The 22,157-nt window shown below is 42.7% G+C and overlaps 1 pseudogene; it reads right to left on the reverse strand.

Annotated features, from left to right (window-relative positions):
• Window positions 1-232: 232 nt before the first annotated feature.
• Window positions 233-10,962, reverse strand: LOC123491644 (annotated as a pseudogene).
• Window positions 10,963-22,157: the final 11,195 nt, after the last annotated feature.

Raw genomic sequence — 22,157 nt, forward strand, 5'->3', positions numbered from 1 at the left:
GGCAGTCTATCCTGTCTGAGGCAGTCTACCCTGTCTGCCTTCTATATGTCTGTCTCCTGCTCCTAGTCACAGTACAGTTACAATTCTACCATCTCTACCACCACCTCGGTTCCCTGCCTCCGAGTCAAATCGGCATTCTATGTGTCTGTCTTCTGTTCCGGTCTTCTGTGCCTGTTCCTTTCTCCGTTCTCAGAGTCTAAACAGTCACAGTACACTGCCACTGCCTCCAACCCTACCTCTGTTCACCTGCCTCTGACTCAACCCTACCCTCTCTGTGTTTGGCCTCCTCTGCGTCTGGCCTCCTCTGTGTCTGGCCTCCTCTGCGTCTGGCCTCCTCTGCGTCTGGCCTCCTCTGCGTCTGGCCTCCTCTGTGTCTGGCCTCCTCTGTGTCTGGCCTCCTCTGTGTTTGGCCTCCTCTGTGTCTGGCCTCCTCTGCGTCTGGCCTCCTCTGTGTCTGGCCTCCTCTGTGTCTGGCCTCCTCTGTGTTTGGCCTCCTCTGTGTCTGGCCTCCTCTGCGTCTGGCCTCCTCTGCGTCTGGCCTCCTCTGTGTCTGGCCTTCTCTAATGAACCAGCAAACTATGCCAGCCTGACAGAAAATGGAACACTGAAAAAATTGTGCAAGGCAATCTATTCCGCTCAGCTCTTTGGGTGAGCTCTCGTCTCTTCCTTCTAAACCAACTCGTGGGACAGGAACTCCTGCATGTTCTACAGTTTTCACTGCACTCATCTATTTTGGTGCAACTCAAAAGATCTTCCAATTACAACGAAGAGATGAGATGAATTAACAGATTCTTTCTTCTGGTATGTTCACTGTTTTGATTTGATCCCAGATAAAAGCGAGAATGGATTAACCTTGTATGAAATGACAATCTGGGCTCAGCAAAAATTGTGGTCATTTGTGGAATATTCTTTGAAGTTACACTTTATTTGACAGTTGCAATTAGTTCCAATTATTACACATTCGTTGGCAGTAGCCCTTTACACTCATACCCGTATACGGGTTGAAAATGGCAGATTTTTGCCACTGATAAGTGCTAAATTGGACTGCAGTGGCTGTAACGTAACATGCTATGAATGACGTCAGAACTCTGTGCCTCACAGTGCTGTATGGGTTTTGACTGACAGCCGTTCTGAACTTGAGTGGCGCACGCAACAAGTTGCGAAGTTTCCCCCCCCCCATTCCTCCCGCTCATTAGGCAACTTTGTAACAAATGTTGTTGTCTGAGAGAGGGGAAATGCTGTAAATTAAGAGGACTCTGTGTATTTTGAAAGACGAGGCGTTGAGGATTATAATACATCCCGCTTTGATGTCATACAATCTAGCCAAAACACCCGCGAGTCATCAAACTCATGTCATATACAGTGTCAACGTTTATGATAACTACGTTTCGACATGGCGTTATACCCTGGGTTGTTCTGAACAGAATGAGCCTGTTTGTCCATTGTGAAGAAATTCCGTCACTGGAACACGCACCCTGAACGCACGCATGATTCCTTTCTACGCGCACCAAAATTACCATCTGTTTCACCGAATTGCTCTGTGAAACCCTAACACTAGTTGATCATATTTTATAACTAGCCGTGTTGGCAATAAAAACAAGCTTTCCAATGACGCCCATCTGACCCAAATTGCGATTTATAAAAAAATGGGACGTTTTTGGATTGCGTAAACAACAGTAATTGTGTGATGGCTTGGATGCGGGGTTGTCTCCCAAACAGGGGTATACAGAAGGGAGAGCTCAAAACAAATGAGTATAGTTGAAGACTTCTTTGAGTCATAAAAGTGCATTGAAATGACTTAGGAACTGCTAGTGCTCTCCCAACCCCTTTTCTTGTCTTGTGTTGCGCCTACCCTACATTTCCCAGGCATGTTCCTATCACGTTCCTGAATGTATCCAGAGTATTTTCAGATTTAGTCATCAACAAATGCTGCGAAAAGTGCAGTAATTGTAAAATGCGCATGAAATCAAACAGTGTAATGTTTGGATTCCGTCTTGTGTCAAGGTGAACTGTAAAATTTCCCATCATCTCCAAACTGTTCCCTTTCAATTACTACCATGCTCACACACATATGCTTTTCGTGTTTCTTCTGTAAGAAACATTTCAATGTAGCCCCATCCATATAGGCCAACTCCGAGGAGTGTGGAAAGGGTTAACAGGGTTTATTTCACCTAGATATACAGTAAAGGTAGTAGTTTATTATGTTTCACTACACCCTCCAAAAATGGCCGTACACTCTGGTGTTTCTCTATTTCTTTTTAATTGGTTATTTCGTTTTGAGTGAGAGTACCTTTTGAACTTTACTCAGTTATCCCACTCCTGCACACCAGCCTTGGCTCAGACCCTCATCCTCACCCTCGCTTCTCTCTGTGTTTCTGTCTGCCAGGAGATTCCACCCACCCATCTGTCAGAGGAGGGATATCACCATGTCCCTCTGGTGAGTCTAGATGAATCCCAAATAGCACCCTATTCCCTATTTTGGCCCTGGTCAAAAGTAGTGCACTATATAGGGAATAGGCTGCCATTGGTGAAGCAGGCTCCGTCGCCATACACTGTCGCTGTCTACCAACCAGCCGAGGGTGACGGAAAATAGAGCCTGGCATTTCTCCTGATTATCACATACATCCTAAAGGGTAAACTAGGTCAAACGTGCGAGGTGGAGATAATGTTCAGCTTCTCAGTCAGCCCTCTGAGAGAACAGAGGGAGGGGGGGAGACAGAGAGAGAGGGTGGAGAGGGGGGAGACAGAGAGAGAGGGTGGAGAGGGGGAGACAGAGAGAGAGGGTGGAGAGGGGGAGACAGAGAGAGAGGGTGGAGAGGGAGCAGGGGGGGAGACAGAGAGAGGGGTGGAGAGGGGGAGACAGAGAGAGAGGGTGGAGAAGGGGGAGACAGAGAGAGGGTGGAGAGGGGGAGACAGAGAGAGGCCCCCCTCTCTGTCTCCCCCTCTCCACCCTCTCTCTCTGTCTCCCCCTTCTCCACCCTCTCTCTCTGTCTCCCCCCTCTCCACCCTCTCTCTCTGTCTCCCCCCTCTCCACCCTCTCTCTCTGTCTCCCCCCTCTCCACCCTCTCTCTCTGTAGAGAGTAGGCTATACCTTATTTCGGGGCATTTGGAAACTATTTAATATGACTGAAAAGAGCTTCTGGACATCAAAACCGAGATTACTAACCTCGTTTTGGAAGAGGACATCTATTTCAACTAATCAGAGGCGAAGGACATAATGCTCATCCCAGGCCCAAATCCCCATCACTCGGAGGACGAGGACCCGCCGCTATGGGGGTATCTAACGAGAATGCGACGGCGAGTGCAGGAGACCTGACTCCTCCCTGGCGATTGATGTGGGCTACTGTGGTTCGGTTGTCTGACCAGACCAGCACATCGCGACCCCGAAGGGTAGACGCGAAGTGGGTCAGAACCAGTAGAACCGTTTCCAACTCTAAGAGGTTGATGTGACGACTCGAAAGAGGCCACACACCTCCTATCGCTTGGGTCTGACATCCAGTCAGAGAGGCATCTGTAAACACTGGGATGTAGGAGGACACTTTGCCTATCGGGACTCAAGACGGGCCGAAGACATGAGACCCAAAGTGACATGACCGAAAGCGCCGTTACCGTGTGATTCGGACGAACCTTCGTAGGGCTAGCAATAGGGCAACCCTTCGAGGATCCGAAATTCAAGCCCTCATTGATACAGTGTCTATCTGTATCCCCAGATAGACAATGTAGTGTATTAAGATTATGACTTTCTTAATGGGTTTAAGTGGAACCTTTGAGGATGTTTATTTTAGTATCAAGAGGGAATGTTTTAGTGTAACGCCACATACAACAGACAGGAAGTGTGTGTTGTAGACAGGGGATTGGACAGTAGAGGGAGCCACCCACATCTTGGGAAGATTATATATACTGGGTAAAAAGCGAAGAAGAGGTTAGAGCGGCCATTGCAATTCGGGGGATGCCGTTCTCCGGGTGATCTTGACACCTGTAAGCTCATGCTGAAATCTTGTGATATGAATAAAACTTATGATCAAGGTTCAGTATGAGCGGACTCCTTTGTTTGACAGCAATAATTACCAGCATTGACACGATACGACAAATGGAGGCTCCGCTGAGATTGGTCTGCATCTTCCCTTTGTTTCATTCGTGAGCCGCGAGGTGACTACCGCTCAAGATAAGGTGAGATTCCTCACAAATTATTGGGCGTTAGTTGGTTGGCTGGCTTATGGATGTGCGCTGGTGAAGGTGTACCATGTAAATTACTTGGGTAGATGTGGTTTTGTTGCTGTCGACTAAGGGTCTGTAATAATTATTCTAAAATGTGGTTGCATTGGTAAACGGCGCAAATAATAGGAATCCTAGAAAAATTTATGGTAGTGAATAAAGGCAGATGAATAAGGCAGATATACGTATACAATTAGGGCATTGTGAATCTGGAAATACCTTGGAAACAAGGCCATCATAGGATGGGCCATAAATCCTGGAAGCGTTAGGTGTTCAGGTCAGTCTGGGACTGGTGTTTGGTTATAGATTTATTGTAAGTTGCTGCTCATCTTCTATCCGACGGGATATCTGCTTGGGGGGACCTCTCATAAAATATCCATACTCACGGCAGCATAAAGTTAGTGGTAAAGGAAAAAAGAATTTAGGCACAATGCAGGTTATATTGTTCATGCACATTGTACATAAAGGCTAATGCTAAATGCTAATGCTAATGCTAAATGCTGATTGTGGTTCATGCCACATTGTACATAAAGGCTAAGGCTAAATGCTAATGCTAAATGCTAATTGTGTTACATGCTACATGCTAACGTGTGACCTTAGAGGGCCATTGCGATGGAATAAAGCCTCTTAAATTATGTTTGTGTGTGTGTAGAATTCAGGTTCTATGCGTTGTGAGCTCTGTTAAATGTTGTTTGACTATGAGGGGAAAACTGAGTTACAGCTGGACTGTTAACTGTCTGTTTGGGTCATAGAGGAGAGAACTGATAATTTCCCTTCCATGGTGAAATCGTATCGTTGAATGTATTGCGCATGCGTTTGATTTTACTACACTAGGTTACGACACGTGGGAGTTTACGGCACTAGATTATGACACGTTTGATTTTACGGTACTAAAACTACAACACGAGGGATTTTAGTAAAACTACAACACGGGGGATTTTGGGTAAATTGGTCACACTTCTGTTAGACTGTGCTGCAGGGAGAAACAGACACAGACACAGATGGAGGAACAAAGAATTAGACATTTAGAGTCTAATGGTGTATTCTAGTTGGTGTATTCACAGTGCCATCCGTTTTGTCTCCAAAGCCCCATAAACTACCCACCACTGTGACCTGTACGCTCTTGTTGGCTGGTCCTCACTACATGTTCGTCGTCAAACCCACTGGCTCCAGGCCATCTATAAATCACTGCTAGGCAAATCCCCGCCTTATCTTAGCTCATTGGTCACCATAGCAGCACCCACCCGTAGTCTGCGCTCCAGCAGGTATATCTCACTGGTCATTCCCAAAGCCAACACCTCCTTTGGCCGCCATTCCTTCCAGTTCTCTGCTGCCAATGACTGGAACGAATTGCAAAAATCTCTGAAGCTGGAGACTCTTATCTCCCTCAATAACTTTAAGCATCAGTTGTCAGAGCACCTTACCGATCACTGCACCTGTACACAGCCCATCTGAAATTAGCCCACCCAACTACCTCATCCCTATATTGTTATTTATTTTGCTCTTTTGCACCCCAGTATCTCTATTTGCACATAATCTCTTGCACATCTAGCATTCCAGTGTTAATACTATTGTAATTATTTTGCACTATAGCCTATTTATTGCCTTACCTCCATAACTTGCTACATTTGCACACACTGTATATATATTTTCTGTTGTATTTTTGACTTTATGTTTTTTACCCCATATGTAACTCTGTGTTGTTTTTATTGCACTGCTTTGCTTTATCTTGGCCAGGTCACAGTTGTAAATGAGAACCTGTTCTCAACTGGCTTACCTGGTTAAATAAAGGTGAAATAAATAAAAAATAAAAATAAAAATAAATAGTTGTTACGTTGTCTGTTGTTTGAAGATGAAACTGTTTTTGAGATCTATTGAATTTATAAATTAGATATGTTGACGGATTAAAATAAATAAAATAAAATGACGGATTAAAATAAATAAAAATGTTATTGAGTTATCTATAATTATTCCTGAGTTAATACTTGGAGCGAATGTGAGTGGAATATTGAATGCTGGAAATAACTCAGTGAATGTATAAACTTTAAATTATTGTCTGTTTCTATGCTCTTTTGTCATATGAGAGGAACGATAGGACGAGAGGAGAGAGAGAGAGAGAAAGAGAGGAGGGGCTGGCGTGTACGTCACATGACAAGGGGTGACGCGACCGAGGATCGAGTCAAAAAGGTTTTGGTACTGTTCTGTTTACAAAATCTTCCCCTACAGGATATTTGATGTTATGACAATTTCACAGAGGCTTGGCAAAATACTCATTCATTAAAAATTGCATGTTGGAGTTTCTGTGCATCACTTGGGTTGATTAGGGGTTCTGTTGGAAATCGAGTACTGACATTATTCTGTAAAATTAAGATACTTGGGTGCTTATAAAGCAAGGGGGTTTATGGGTATTGTAGTCTGAAGTTGACTACTTGCATTTACTTTCCTGATGGGTTGTGGTAAGATAGCCACTAATTGATAAATTGGTAAAATATGATATAGGAAGAAAAAAAATGTTTTTGATTATTCATAATTTTTTAATAGATTTTTTAATTTATTTTTAATTTTACTTAAAAATAATTTTTTGGAATAAATTTTTTGAATATAATTTTTTAATATTCATATTTTTGTTGATTGATTAAAAATTGATGGATTTTTTTTTTTTTTTTTTTAGTTTAGTTTATCCCTCGTGTTGTCCTCCCAAATGCCTTACGCCTTTTGTCCTCTGGGGTCAAAAATGACCCCGCCTGGTTTGACTGTTTATAAAGCATACAGTACGGATGACACACAGCTGTACATTTCAATGAAACATGGTGAAGCCCCAAAATTGCCCTCGCTAGAAGCCTGTGTTTCAGACATAAGGAAGTGGATGGCTGAAAACTTTTTACTTTTAAACTCGGACAAAACAGAGATGCTTGTTCTAGGTCCCAAGAAACAAAGAGATCTTCTGTTAAATCTGACAATTCATCTAGATGGTTGTAAAGTCGTCTCAAATAAAACTGTGAAGGACCTCGGTGTTACTCTTGACCCTGATCTCTCTTTTGACGAACATATCAAGACTGTTTCAAGGACAGCTTTTTTCCATCTACGTAACATTGCAAAAATCAGAAATTTTCTGTCCAAAAATGATGCAGAAAAATTAATCCATGCATTTGTTACTTCTAGGTTAGACTACTGCAATGCTCTATTTTCCGGCTACCCGGATAAAGCACTAAATAAACTTCAGTTAGTGCTAAATACGGCTGCTAGAATCCTGACTAGAACCAAGAAATTTGATCATATTACTCCAGTGCTAGCTTCCCTACACTGGCTTCCTGTTAAGGCAAGGGCTGATTTCAAGGTTTTACTGTTAACCTATAAAGCGTTACATGGGCTTGCTCCTACCTATCTTTCCGAGTTGGTCCTGCCGTACATACCAATACGTACGCTACGGTCACAAGACGCAGGCCTCCTAATTGTCCCTAGAATTTCTAAGCAAACAGCGGGAGGCAGGGCTTTCTCCTATAGATCTCCATTTTTATGGAACAGTCTGCCTACCCATGTGAGAGACGCAGACTCGGTCTCAACCTTTAAGTCTTTACTGAAGACTTATCTCTTCAGTAGGTCATATGATTGAGTGTAGTCTGGCCCAGGAGTGTGAAGGTGAACGGAAAGGCTGGAGCAACGAACAGCCCTTGCTGTCTCTGCCGGGCCGGTTCCCCTCTCCACTGGGGTTCTCTGCCTCTAACCCTGTTGCAGGGGCTGAGTCACTGGCTTGCTGGTGCTCTTTCATGCCGTCCCTGGGAGGGGTGCGTCACTTGAGTGGGTTGAGTTACTGACGTGATCTTCCTGTCTGGGTTGGCGCCCCCCCTTGGTTTGTGCTGTGGTGGAGACCTCTGTGGGCTATACTCGGCCTTGTCTCAGGATTGTAAGTTGGTGGTTGGGGATATCCCTCTAGTGGTGCGGGGGCTGTGCTTTGGCGGAGTGGGTGGGGTTATATCCTTCCTGTTTGGCCCTGTCCGGGGGTTTCTTCGGATGGGGCCACAGTGTCTCCGGACCGCTCCTGTCTCAGCCTCCAGTATTTATGCTGCAGTAGTTTATGTGTCGGGGGGCTGGGGTTAGTTGGTTATACCTGGAGTACTTCTCCTGTCTTATCCAGTGTCCTGTGTGAATTTAAGTATGCTCTCTCTAATTCTCTCGTTCTCTCTTTCTCTCTGAGAACCTGAGCCCTAGGACCATACGTCAGGACTACCGGGCATGATGACACCTTGCTGTCCCCAGTCCGCCTGGCCTTGCTGCTATTCCAGTTTCAACTGTTCTGCCTGCGGTTATGGAACCCCTACCTGTCCCAGACCTGCTGTTTTCAACTCTTAATGATCGGCTATGAAAAGCCAACTGAGATTTATTCCTGATTATTATTTGACCATGCTTGTCACTTATGAACATTTTTGAACATCTTGGCATGGTTCTGTTATAATCTCCACCCGGCACAGCCAGAAGAGGACTGGCCACCCCTCATAGCCTGGTTCCTCTCTAGGTTTCTTCCTAGGCTTTCGCCTTTCTAGGGAGTTTTTCCTAGCCACCGTGCTTCTACACCTGCATTACTAGCTGTTTGGGGTTTTAGGCTGGGTTTCTGTACAGCACTTCGAGATATTAGCTGATGTAAGAAGGGCTATATAAAATAAAATTGATTGATTGATTGATACAGTATACATTTTCAATCAATTCTGTGTTACATCTTTAGTCTTACTTCTGTTCAACCCATTACTAGAATTCTTTTCATTTGTTTTGGAATTTAGAGCCAATAGACCTTGTTTACATAAAAGTATACCCTGTTTTTAAGTAAAAATACAATGAAACTATAAATTATTTTGACCTATTATTATTTTGACTATTTGACTTATCACTGAGTGGTATTTGTAAAAGTTTAGTGAGGATGCTGTTTTTGAATCATTTTATTTTTATTAATGACAGCCCATAATCACACCTTTTGTCCTCTGGGGTCAAAAATGACCCCGCCTGGTTTGACTGTTTATAAAGCATACAGTATACATTTACAATCACTTCTCTGTTTCAACTTTTCAGTCAACTTTATTCCAACTTATTACCAGACATATAACACATGTTATAATTCATTTCCAAAACATTTTCAACTTCAAAACCTAACTTTTTAGTCTGAATGAGCCCTCAGTTGCATGCGAGGCAGGTAGTAATGGCGTGATCTTTGCAGATGTATGCATTGCATTTTTGGCACATTTTGGATGTTTTGAAATCACTTCGGCGAGGGCAGAATTTGCACCTACTCCTTTTGGGTAATGGGCGAGGAAGGGCTGGTCGGCATGAGGGAACTGGGAAAGGGGGAGCTGCTGCAGAGGTAGAGCTGGAGGAGACCTGCTGGATCTCCTTAACCAATTTGACAGCGGCTGACGTGCGGGGAACAACCTTGCGTCGCTTGATGTGAGGTATCACCAGTTGTCGCCCAAGCTCCTCCATGAAGAGCCTTCTCTTGTTGTACTTTCCCTGATTCCAGGCTGGCTTGATTTCAGACCATAGGACAAAAGAGTTGTATGCAGACACGTCGAGAATGTTGTAGAAGACAACGAGTGGCCAACGGGCTGTCATTCTTTTGCACGTGTACACACTGGTAACTTTGTCAAGGTTATCAACACCACCTTTGTTGTGATTGTAATCTTCAATGATTTGGGGCCTTTTGTCATCCCTGTTGCTCACAGCAGCATCCCGATGCAGAGTGCTCATCAGAAGAAAATTTTTCTGTTTTTTGGGGTGATATGACACTAGAGTATGGGTCTCGGTGAAGGCAAACTTCGATGTGAACCGTGCCCGGTCCTTTTTTGACACCAGAGCAGGGGGAAGCTCAGGCTTATCCCACCATGTACAGCTTTCTTTTCAGCAGCTGCAAGCCAAGAGCATGTGAAGTAAAAAAGTTGTCACAGGTGATTGTTTTCCCCCGGAGACCTTCTGTCATGTCAAGGACAACTCTCATGCCCTGATTTTTTTCTGACTGCGCACCAGCCGGTTTGCCAGTGTATACCTGCATGTTCCATGCATAGCTAGACCTGGCATCGCATGCTACCCATATTTTTATCCCATATTTACCTGGTTTACTCGGGATGTACTGTTTGAATGGACAGCGACCTCTGAAGGGGACCAGGCGCTCATCCACAGTCACATCAGTACCTGGATCGTACATCAACGGCAGGAGAGACACCCACTTGTCCCATACATCTCGAATGGGAGCAAGTTTGTCTCGTGCACGGCGATTTTCTCTTGTGGCTTTATCATCAAATCTAATCACTCTTGAGATTTTATGAAACATCTTGAGTGTCATGGTAGCACGGAAAATTGTCCTACCAGACTCGGCATGCCATAAACTAGATGTAGCTTCCTTACTAGATCGGTACACGCCAGCAAGAATCAACACACCCACATATGCCTGCAAATCCATTTGATCCATCTTTCTCCACTTGTTGCCATAAACGCGTTGCCCCTCCTTGTTTGTCATGCTCAGCACTGCGTCTTCAATAGGCTTTGGCAGAAACAGGTCAAAAGTGGACTTTATGTCATCAATCCGAGACCTTGCATATGCAGTTGGACCATGGTGGCTTGTATCTCTCTCTGCTGTCAACATGCGTCGTCGGTCACTGGGAGGGATGGAAGACCAGATCAATGTTTCATCCTTTGACTGGAAATATTCTTCCATCTCAGCTGGGTCCTCTTCCTCAGATTCTACCTCATCTGTTGATTCTTCGTCTTCATCCTAATAGATGATGTCCTCCACTTCTGACACTTCTTCCATTTCAACTTCAGATTCTACCTCATCTGTTGATTCTTCATCATAATAGGTGCAGTGCTCCACTTCTGACACTTCTTCCATACCAGCTTCAGATTCTACGTCATCATCACGTTCATCCATTTCCTTATATTCATAATCATCTTCCATTTCTGCAGCAGGAGATGTGGGGAATCTTCGGAGGAAGAAGTAGCATGCTGTCTGTATGTTGGATCTATCACCTCATCATTATGTTCCTCCTCTTCTGACCCTGAACCCTCTTCATCAGTTGATTCATCCTCATTATGTGCAGCATTGTCCTCCTGGTCATTATTTTCTTTTATTTCAAAAATTATCTTGCAAGCCTCCTGTGCATTATAAAACTTCTGCCTCCTCATTGTGCTGCCTGTCTCTCTCAGACTAAAATGTGAAATGCCCAAACACCTGTGAGAAAATACTTTTGTTGTTGTTGTTGTTGTCATAACCATTGCTTGACCCCACACATCAAAGAAACATGATCAAAGATGTTTTGCCAAGCAGTATGTAAACTTTGTGCTGCGGGGTCTTTTTGACCCCAGAGGACAACAGAAGTTATTACATTTAGGAAAACACCCATAATTCAATCAAATTACTTCAAATTTGTTTGAATCATAAAGAGCATAGTATTAAACAACTACCGTTATTTTCAGACCAATTGATGAATAAAAAACATATTTTGTCGGCAAAATATTTAATTTGGGGTCAGAATGACCCCAGGACAACAGGAGGGTTAAAATAATAATTAAAGGGGGGAAGCCATAGGCTATATAGTCTAAAATAAAATAATTCACAATAAAGGAATATAAAAGAGTTGGTACAATGGGGAAAAAGATATCAGGACTATGAAGGTAATTACACCTGTTGATATAGTACAAAATAGTAATCCTTTAACTAAAGTATTGCTAGGTTATCCGGCAAATGAAATAAAAGTTGGCCTGACATTGAACAAACCATAGCTAGTAGAGGGAATCTTAACCCTGACGTCATCAACATAATGAAAGTGCTTCTGTCAATTCATAAAGCAGATCAAAAGAAGGGAAAAAAAGGAACAACGTAAAGAAAAGAGACCGAGAACTGGGTGTTCTTAAGTTGTCCTTCATTCTCAAACAAAAACTGATAAAAGATTCCAGCGATAAGATAAACAAAGGTATAGAGAAAATGCTAAAGGAAGAGAAGGCGACAGAAAAACTAATGGCAGAAGTTAGTACACCTTTCTCACATACGGATTCAGCAAAAAGACCCCCACCTTATGAGAAGGAAGTAGAGCTTAGGGATGTTTATTCTCAGCTTCCAGTGATCATCCAGGAGGGTGATTATTGCATCAGAGATGAAGATGAACGAATAATAGATAGAGGACAAGCAGAAACTACCATAAAAATGAATCCAAAACTCCAGAAGTAAGAAAAACCGAGATGTCTGGAAACTAAGAGAAGAATGAGGTTCGGAAAGATGAAGATAAAGATGAAGATACAGAAGAGAAGAAAAAACTGCTGAGAAAAGGATCCCAAGAATTGGAGGAGAAGAATACATTGAGGCCAAGGAAAGGCCAATAGTAAGAAGATGATGGAAGATGATATTTCGAGGACAGAACTTAGAATATAAGCTGTTGAAGAATCCTGATATGTCAACAACAAGAAAGAACAGGACGAAGAAACTCTCAGAAAACTCAATCAAATACAACTGGTGGAGAAGGAGAAGAGAAGCTTTGGTTATGAAGAATCAGAGTGAACCAAATCAACAATCACTGCTACAGCTTCAACTGAACAAGGTCAAATGCAATTGTACCAGCCACCAAGGGCGGTACCAGTTGTTATCCATATCCACAGCCAGTTTCTGGACAGACACAGAATTGGAGAGGAAGAGAAGGCTTAGAAAGAGGAGGAAGATTTCAGCTACACTTCCAGCAACTTTCAGAAGAGTGTTATAATTGTGGACAGGTTGGTTACTTTACCTGTGAGTGCAATGCGCCAGGAGGAAACAACAGAGGACATTTCTAAGGAAGATAAAGGAGCAAGTGAAGATCACCTGTTCTCTAGGTGAACCCTTAAAGGAGCAAGGATTCTAGACTGCCTAGAAGATACGAAGGGGGGTGTCAGCTGATAGAACCGATTTAGGGAGAAGGAAGAAAATATCTAACAATTGAAGTGAAATAAAAAGGACTAGGAGAAGTGATAGTGGAAAAACTTTTATCTGTGTTGAGCCTAAAGAGGTTAAACATCTCACTATGTAAAATTAACTAATTAGGATAGGGATTTGAGGTAGTAAAACAGTTGATTACTCTTAAGGAACCAATTGAGCTCTGCTATAAAAATCAAAGAGAAATTAAAATAGACATACTAATATTAGAACATATACATATTGCATTGTTGGGAAGAGATGCATGGTGTAAATTGAACTTTACAATAAGATGTACACTAGACGGCTGTCTGGTAGAAGATTTTAAAAAGTAGGGTTTTTGGGAATCATATTTGCTTAAGAAGATAATATCATAGGAAGGATGATAATCTATTAGACTGCCTATTAGACAATCTGTCTGAAAAATAAAGTTAAAAGGGGTGACTGTTATTCTTGGTTACATTCCTACACCAAGAGGGGAAAGAAATTTCAAACTAGGCTAAAAGGTGTTTGATCGTTTGCCAAGTCTGTGTGTGAAGAAGTCAGAAGCAGGTGGGGACTTCCCGATCACATATTCTAAAAATTGGTGGTAAAGGATTTTGTGAATAAATCAGTGGAAAAGGTTTTTAAAGGTTAGGAGAAAAGATTAGATTAAAAAAAGTTAGGAGAACTAGGGTTGAAGGAACTCTAAGACAGTAAGCTAAGTTTCGAAGTTAGTAGTAAGAGAGAGAGAACAGTGGTGAAGGACATTTTAGAGTTTAGTGGGAAGATAGATATGGTAGGAGTTTAGATCTGTTGGGAGCAGATGCATTGGGAAAGTATGCGTTGCTGAATGATAAGAGAAGATTGAGGGTGATTGAGTATCTATACTTACAGTTCCCAGCAGGAAGATCAAGGTAATTGTAGGTGTATTTTTTATAATCAAAAGTTTGAAAGTCAGGGATTAGAGTTAAAAAAGTGACACTAGAGGTGATAGAGGGAAATACAAGTAAGGAGTTAAAAGTCTTATGGAAAATAGATGAAGTCACAACAATGACATTAACACTTCAGTATATTAAAACAACAGTGAGAAGCAATTTAACTCTTTCAACATTGATAGTTATTAAAGCCATAAATATATCGCATTTGATTACAAGGGAACCAATAGCTCCAGCAGCAATTTTAGAGGAAAAGACTGTTATTAGGGTTAGGATGGTGACGTTCCTCCCAGGAGGAGAAGTATTGTTATCAGGACCAGAAGTAGAAGCTGTTGCACCTAGTCAAAGGAGGTATAGTTTGTACAACGATATGAAGTGGAAGAGGGTTATGAGTGATTGTTCATTTATTTTGCGTAATATTACAGAGAAAGATCAGGGAGAATATATGTGTACTTATCTAGTGCAAGCATTAAAATTTGTTCCGGTTAAGAATGATTGGTTAAAAGGCTATGTAATTCGTAAAGTGACGCTTATAATGGAAGAGTTGAAGTCTGTTAAAGCTTCCACAGTCACCGAAGGAGTTCAGGAGAAGTATATTACAGTAGCCACTCCAACAGTAAATAATACACAGAGGATATCGGTAGCGTTCCCACTAGAAGTAGTTAAGGGTGTTAATACATCAACTAAATCAACTACTTTAATGGTAACTTTGGAAGGGATTAATGGTACGACAGCAATAACAAATGTAGGAAGTATGACACCGACACCAACAACAACTTTTCTGAAATTAAAGGATGTAGCAAGAGTGACTCAGGAGTTTATGGTACGGATGGAGAGTGCTGTCAATGGTAGTAAGGATAGAGTTAAAATAGGAGAGCAGATAGTGGTAGAGAACAATATAGATTCATCTGAAATAGTGAAGGATACTATCATGGAGGTACAGGATGAGGTCTTTGATTTTAATGACAGACAAGGAGAGGTATCTGATCAGTACCGCTCGTTAGGGAAGAGAGAAACTAAATGGAAGGCATATGGGTTTGATTCTTCTGTTGTGAAAATTAAAGATGGATGGGCAGGTAGGAATCTTTGGTTCCAGCAGCTAGCTCATTCTGTAAGATCAGTGAGGAATCTTGAGGGTCCATGTCTGTTGAGAATTCCAGAACAGATAAAATAATGTAATTGTCAAAACATTTGTTTAAGCCTAGGTTTAAGTGTTCTTGGTTAAATTAATTACCCTATGTGAATTTGTTAGATGGGAAGGAAAATCAGGTAACAGCGAACCCTGATGCATTGGAGGTGAAACCAGTGAGGGCTAAAAGTTGTTTTTGTTCTAATAAAACATATGATGTAAGGGGTATGTTAATGGGAATATCAGATTGTGATGATTATATGATGACTTTGGGTAAGCATGACCTTAAGGGTAGTAATGAGAAATATAATGTTACTTTTTATATTCCAGTTAGTAAGAAGAACAGGACTTTGATGGTGAAAGATTAGCTTTTGCCTGACAATGTGACTATTGGGAATTTTAGAGATATTTGGAGGGTTTGTGGTGATAAAGCGTATATATTCTTACCCTATGGATGGACAGGATGTTGTTACATGTCAACGTTGAAGCTTCCATATGAGGTTTCTACCATTAAAAGAGGGGTAGCACCGGACACAGATAAATCTGAATCTAGGTTTGGAAGTAGGGTGAAAAGAGACATGGCGACATTTCATAGTCTTGAAGCCTATCATTGGAGGATAAGTCTAAGAGAGAAGGGGGGATTTTTCCATGGTATGGTGTAACATTTTTGGCAGATCATATTGATAATATTAGCTATACTTTGATTCCAGATAGTTCAGATAATATCACTGGGGTTATAGTTGCATTGAAGAATATAAGGGATGCGTTTGGTAGATCTGAAGGAGCTGGATGGTCAGCGAAGACTTGGTTGCAAGATCAGTTAGGTCCAGTGGGAGCAGTGATGGATTAGATTTTAATGGCAGTTTTGATAGCACTGGGTGTGATGATTTTCTTTTGTAATTTGTTACTGAACTTTGAGAAAGCTATGATATTGAGATAGGTTGGAGTTGTGATGCCTGGAGACAACACTCAGATGCCGTTGTTGACTGTTCCTGATCTGGATGAAGATGGACAAGTGGGACTGGATTGATGGATAAATATCCTTTTTGATTATTTGATCATTTATTTTTATTTTTTTCCAATATTAGTGTGATTTTAGTATGATGTTATGAATCAAAGGGGGGAAATAGGATGATGTGATTCATACATCATTTATATATCATTGTTATATTCTTAGTTGATATTAATGTTTTGATTTGAAAATGTTGTTTTTCAAAAGATACTGTTTGGTCTTTTCTTTTCTTCCAGAAGCATTTGGGGGAATATGTAGAGATTGAAATACTCAAACAAGGACAATATGAAGGGACAATATGAAAGGAGAATGACTGGAGGAGATGGAACAAGGAAGGTGTGGAAAGATTCCGATTCCATCATCAACGATGCATTGGAAGAGGAGACTACGGGGGAGATGAAGTGTAGTGAACTACATTCCAGTGTCTGCAATGAAATATAGACATATTTGCATGTGTAATACATAATGTGTGTCATATTCTTAGGTATAAATTTTTGTAGAATGATATTTGATGTTATTGGATACATGTGGGGATCTTAGATGTTTTTGTTTATTTCGTGAATGCTTAGGGACAGGGAGTCTAGGCAGGGAGAGATTCACTGTAGGGTCCGATGGGTTGACCAGCCTTAGAGTGGACATTTTGGATAGTATTTTGTTTGCTGGGCCTTACATGTGTATTTAATTGCATCATAGTTTTAAATGCATTGATAAAGATTTATGAATTCATCGGGAGTACCTAGGTGGTTGCCTGGGGCAGAGGGACCGTGAGAGAATTTTACTGTCTTGATTGATGGATGGATTTTTGGAACGAAGGTTGCCAGACAGTTTTTCGCTCTCACACTCCATAAAGATTTGTTCATATTTCATAGTAATGTATTCACACTCCATAAAGATTTGTTCATATTTCATAGTAATGTATTCACACTCCATAAACATTTGTTCATAGTTCATAGAAAGGTATTTACACTCTAGAGAAGAATGTTTTTTTGGTTTAATGTTAAAGATACTCAAGATAAATTGTTACTTGTCATAATCCTATTCTGTTTGTTTTCGAGACTTTTAGTTCGTCTCGAAGGGGGGATATGTAGTGTATTAAGATTATGACTTTCTTAATGGGTTTAAGTGGAACCTTTGAGGATGTTTATTTTAGTATCAAGAGGGAATGTTTTAGTGTAACGCCACATACAACAGACAGGAAGTGTGTGTTGTAGACAGGGGATTGGACAGTAGAGGGAGCCACCCACATCTTGGGAAGATTATATATACTGGGTAAAAAGCGAAGAAGAGGTTAGAGCGGCCATTGCAATTCGGGGGATGCCGTTCTCCGGGTGATCTTGACACCTGTAAGCTCATGCTGAAATCTTGTGATATGAATAAAACTTATGATCAAGGTTCAGTATGAGCGGACTCCTTTGTTTGACAGCAATAATTACCAGCATTGACACGATACGACAACAATTTGATGACTGAGCCAGGGCGCGCTCTTTTTCCAATTCACAGCGAACCCCAGATGCGTGAGATGAATTTTAATTTTTAATTTTAATTTAATTTTAATCACTGTCTGTGTCGTGTGTGTGATCGACCAGCTCTGCTGACGGGGCGAGAACCAGTAGGTCATCTAGGTAGGCTAGTAGCCTTATTCCCTGACGACGCAACGGTTCAATTGCCGCCTCCACACATTTTGAAAACGTGCGAGGTGCCAGGGCGTACCCGAAATGGCATCCTTGCAAACTCGTACGCCACCCCTTGAAAGGCGAAAGGCAGAAACTTCCTGTGACGCGGCTGTACCGGCACATGAAAGTACGCGTCCTTTAGGTCTATGCTCGTACAAAAGTCTCCCCTCTGGAAACACTCCGGTAAACGTTTTGTCATTAGCATTCGGCAAGGGCCGTTTGGCTACGCTCTCGTTGAGAATGCGTAAATCCAATATTGGCCTCATTCCCCCCTGTCTTTTTGGGCACCAGGAAGTAGGGCGAATATAGCCCTCTGTTCCTTTGCTCCCAGGGAACTACTTTGACCACCTCCTTCACCAAAAGGTAGACTAGTTACTCCAGCAGCTCTACAGGTAGACTAGTTACTCCAGCAGCTCTATAGTTAGACTAGTTACTCCAGCAGCTCTACAGGTAGACTAGTTACTCCAGCAGCTCTATAGTTAGACTAGTTACTCCAGCAGCTATACAGGTAGACTAGTTACTCCAGCAGCTCTACAGTTAGGACTATTACTCCAGCAGCTCTACAGTTAGACTAGTTACTCCAGCAGCTCTACAGTTAGACTAGTTACTCCAGCAGCTCTACAGTTAGACTAGTTACTCCAGCAGCTCTACAGTTAGGACTAGTTACTCCAGCAGCTCTATAGTTAGGACTAGTTACTCCAGCAGCTCTATAGTTAGGACTAGTTACTCCAGCAGCTCTACAGTTAGACTAGTTACTCCAGCAGCTCTACAGTTAGACTAGTTACTCCAGCAGCTCTACAGTTAGACTAGTTACTCCAGCAGCTCTACAGTTAAGACTAGTTACTCCAGCAGCTCTACAGTTAGGACTAGTTACTCCAGCAGCTCTACAGTTAGACTAGTTACTCCAGCAGCTCTATAGTTAGGACTAGTTACTCCAGCAGCTCTACAGTTAGACTAGTTACTCCAGCAGCTCTACCGGTAGACTAGTTACTCCAGCAGCTCTACAGTTAGACTAGTTACTCCAGCAGCTCTATAGTTAGACTAGTTACTCCAGCAGCTCTACAGTTAGGACTAGTTACTCCAGCAGCTCTACATTTAGGACTAGTTACTCCAGCAGCTCTACAGTTAGGACTAGTTACTCCAGCAGCTCTACAGTTAGGACTAGTTACTCCAGCAGCTCTACAGTTAGGACTAGTTACTCCAGCAGCTCTACAGTTAGGACTAGTTACTCCAGCAGCTCTACAGTTAGACTAGTTACTCCAGCAGCTCTACCGGTAGACTAGTTACTCCAGCAGCTCTATAGTTAGGACTAGTTACTCCAGCAGCTCTACAGTTAGGACTAGTTACTCCAGCAGCTCTACATTTAGGACTAGTTACTCCAGCAGCTCTACAGTTAGGACTAGTTACTCCAGCAGCTCTACAGTTAGGACTAGTTACTCCAGCAGCTCTACAGTTAGGACTAGTTACTCCAGCAGCTCTACAGTTAGACTAGTTACTCCAGCAGCTCTACCGGTAGACTAGTTACTCCAGCAGCTCTATAGTTAGGACTAGTTACTCCAGCAGCTCTACAGTTAGGACTAGTTACTCCAGCAGCTCTACAGTTAGGACTAGTTACTCCAGCAGCTCTACAGTTAGACTAGTTACTCCAGCAGCTCTACAGTTAGACTAGTTACTCCAGCAGCTCTACAGTTAGGACTAGTTACTCCAGCAGCTCTACAGTTAGACTAGTTACTCCAGCAGCTCTACAGTTAGGACTAGTTACTCCAGCAGCTCTACAGTTAGGACTAGTTACTCCAGCAGCTCTACAGTTAGACTAGTTACTCCAGCAGCTCTACAGTTAGACTAGTTACTCCAGCAGCTCTACAGTTAGGACTAGTTACTCCAGCAGCTCTACAGTTAGGACTAGTTACTCCAGCAGCTCTACAGTTAGGACTAGTTACTCCAGCAGCTGTACAGTTAGACTAGTTACTCCAGCAGCTCTACAGTTAGGACTAGTTACTCCAGCAGCTCTACAGTTAGACTAGTTACTCCAGCAGCTCTACAGTTAGGACTAGTTACTCCAGCAGCTCTACAGTTAGGACTAGTTACTCCAGCAGCTCTACAGTTAGGACTAGTTACTCCAGCAGCTCTACAGTTAGGACTAGTTACTCCAGCAGCTCTACAGTTAGACTAGTTACTCCAGCAGCTCTACAGTTAGGACTAGTTACTCCAGCAGCTCTACCGGTAGACTAGTTACTCCAGCAGCTCTACAGTTAGACTAGTTACTCCAGCAGCTCTACAGTTAGACTAGTTACTCCAGCAGCTCTACAGTTAGGACTAGTTACTCCAGCAGCTCTACAGTTAGGACTAGTTACTCCAGCAGCTCTACAGTTAGGACTAGTTACTCCAGCAGCTCTACAGTTAGACTAGTTACTCCAGCAGCTCTACAGTTAGGACTAGTTACTCCAGCAGCTCTACAGTTAGGACTAGTTACTCCAGCAGCTCTACCGGTAGACTAGTTACTCCAGCAGCTCTACAGTTAGACTAGTTACTCCAGCAGCTCTACAGTTAGGACTAGTTACTCCAGCAGCTCTACAGTTAGACTAGTTACTCCAGCAGCTCTACAGTTAGGACTAGTTACTCCAGCAGCTCTACAGTTAGACTAGTTACTCCAGCAGCTCTACAGTTAGGACTAGTTACTCCAGCAGCTCTACCGGTAGACTAGTTACTCCAGCAGCTCTACAGTTAGGACTAGTTACTCCAGCAGCTCTATAGTTAGACTAGTTACTCCAGCAGCTCTATAGTTAGACTAGTTACTCCAGCAGCTCTACCGGTAGACTAGTTACTCCAGCAGCTCTACCGGTAGACTAGTTACTCCAGCAGCTCTACCGGTAGACTAGTTACTCCAGCAGCTCTACCGGTAGACTAGTTACTCCAGCAGCTCTACAGTTAGGACTAGTTACTCCAGCAGCTCTACAGTTAGTTGCTACAGGCTTCATATAATTTGCATTCCAATCTGGTGATTAAACTTCTCCGAGAGGCCAAGAGGCATCAATATTTGAGACTGTTTGCCGAAGTCCATATCACTGTGTGTATCTCTCAGCTCAGAGCAGCACCTCTCCTCTCCATGTCTGTTTTCTTATGATCCTAACCTCTTTGATGGCACTCCAGCTGGCTCCAGTTTTTATCTGCGTCCCAAACAGCACCTTATTCCCCTATTTAGTGCGCTACATTTGACAAGGGCCCATAGAGCTCTGGTCAAAAGTAGTGCACTATATAGGGAACAGGGTGCTATTTGGGACACAGATTTAGTCCTCTGGTGTGTGTGTGTGACCATAGGGAGCGCTAGCTGGCAGTGACACATTTCTCAAAACTCGCTCCGCTTTAAATATGGAGGTCGGATCATTGTGAGTCTCTAAGATGTGAGATGATAGAAACATGAGAAATGTGCGGTTGGAACGTTCCTGCTTCCAACTCTAGCTGTAAATACACTGCTCAAAAAAATAAAGGGAACACTAAAATAACACATCCTAGATCTGAATGAATGAAATAATCTTATGAAATACTTTTTTTCTTTACATAGTTGAATGTGCTGACAACAAAATCACACAAAAATTATCAATGGAAATCAAATTGATCAACCCATGGAGGTCTGGATTTGGAGTCACACTCAAAATTAAAGTGGAAAACCACACTACAGGCTGATCCAACTTTGATGTAATGTCCTTAAAACAAGTCAAAATTAGGCTCAGTAGTGTGTGTGGCCTCCACGTGCCTGTATGACCTCCCTACAACGCCTGGTCATGCTCCTGATGAGGTGGCGGATGGTCTCCTGAGGGATCTTCTCCTAGACCTGGACTAAAGCATCCACCAACTCCTTGACAGTCTGTTGTGCAACGTGGCGTTGGTGGATGGAGCGAGACATGATGTCCCAGATGTGCTCAATTGGATTCAGGTCTGGGGAACGGGCGGGCCAGTCCATAGCATCAATGCCTTCCTCTTGCAGGAACTGCTGACACACTCCAGCCACATGAGGTCTAGCATTGTCTTGCATTAGGAGGAACCCAGGGCCAACCGCACCAGCATATGGTCTCACAAGGGGTCTGAGGATCTCATCTCGGTACCTAATGGCAGTCAGGCTACCTCTGGCGAGCACATGGAGGGCCCCCAAAGAAATGCCACCCCACACCATGACTGACCCACCGCCAAACCGGTCATGCTGGAGGATGTTGCAGGCAGCAGAACGTTCTCCACGGCGTCTCCAGACTCTGTCACGTCTGTCACGTGCTCAGTGTGAACCTGCTTTCATCTG

This window comes from Coregonus clupeaformis, chromosome 10, assembly GCF_020615455.1.
Source record: "Coregonus clupeaformis isolate EN_2021a chromosome 10, ASM2061545v1, whole genome shotgun sequence".
In the NCBI taxonomy this organism is placed as follows: domain Eukaryota; kingdom Metazoa; phylum Chordata; class Actinopteri; order Salmoniformes; family Salmonidae; genus Coregonus; species Coregonus clupeaformis.